Raw genomic sequence first — 1,636 nt, 5'->3', positions numbered from 1 at the left:
CACACACATATATATACATACACACACATATACATGCACAATGTTTTTCCTACAGTTTTCTGCTACCAAATTCATTCACAAGGCCTTAGTTGGTCGAACCAGGGCTATAGTAGAAGAGACCCCCTTCCCACCTGGATGTTGTACTATGAAACCGAACATGTAGCTGGAGCCACATGGATGCAAAACCAACTTTATAACCACATGGCTGCGGCATTTAGATGTTGGCTGAACCTATTTTTTCCAACATGTGAAACAATATTCTCTGTGATGAACAGAGATGGAGATATATGGGACAGTGAACTTGGTATATCCTTATTCTTTTACTGGTTTCAGTCATTAGACTGTGGCCATGCTGGAGTACCACCGTCAAGGGTTTTAGTTGATCACATCAATCCCAGTACTTCAGTTTGTGTACTTATTTTATGAAATAGCGTATGGATACAAAACAGTTTGACACACCAGTACTCATAACCATCATAAATGTAAGTGTGTGTGTATGAAATGTATGTATGTGTGTATGTATGATGGGGTTTTTTTTCCTCTACCAAATTCCACCAAAGCTACACAAACATTTGGCCCAGGTACAATTCAATGTGATTGAAACAGCAGCTACTTGGCTGTGAGGCAAACTTTTCCATCACATGTTTATGCCTACGCTTTGATATATATATCAAATGTAAACATATATATATATATATAAACATACATACTTATGTACATACATATATGTACACACACAAACACACAAATGTAGATATTTATAAATAAATATATATATATATGTGTGTATATATATATATATATATATATATATATATATATATATATATATATATATATATATAGCTGTATAAGAATCCATAAGTCAGAAAACCAGGCACTTGTAATATTTATCAATATGACGGGTACATTGAATATTTGTACTACACAGTATTATAGATCCATTGCAGCCAATTTTACCAATTGGTTTCACACACTGTACTCATATAGTATAAATATTAATGCGTGTATGTATAGTTATATTTATAAATAGAATGGGTTGTGACTAAGAGCTTAATTGAAACTATTTACCTTTTTAAATCCTGGTTTGTTCAAAATTCAATCATTCTGACGAAATAAGCATTTGTGTGATTACTTCATTCTTCACTGTTTCTCTTTCTTGTTCTCCATTGCCTCCTCCACCTTTACATGGATACACACAGAGACAGACATAGACTCGTACACACGTGCGTGTGTGTAGCTCTGTGTATATACATATGTATACAAAATTATATATATGTGTGTGTATAAATGTATAATGTATATCTATATATGTGTGTACATATATATATGTGTTCACGCATATATATACATATATATTAACACATAAACAGAGCTTGAAAGATTGCTTTAAGATACATGGCATATTTTATAAATATGCCTGCTCAAGTATCATAATAGCATGAAACTATAAGTAGCTCTTTCAGTTGTGTATTTAATTTGATATGTACATAGACATATGTGTAAGTATATATATATATATGTGTGTGTGCGTATGTATGTATATGTTTATATGTATATATATGTTTATATATATGCATGTATTGTATGTATATATATGTGTATGTATGTATATATATATGCATATATATACATA

This window comes from Octopus bimaculoides, chromosome 4 (assembly GCF_001194135.2).
Source record: "Octopus bimaculoides isolate UCB-OBI-ISO-001 chromosome 4, ASM119413v2, whole genome shotgun sequence".
In the NCBI taxonomy this organism is placed as follows: domain Eukaryota; kingdom Metazoa; phylum Mollusca; class Cephalopoda; order Octopoda; family Octopodidae; genus Octopus; species Octopus bimaculoides.
This window is presented reverse-complemented; position numbering follows the sequence as displayed.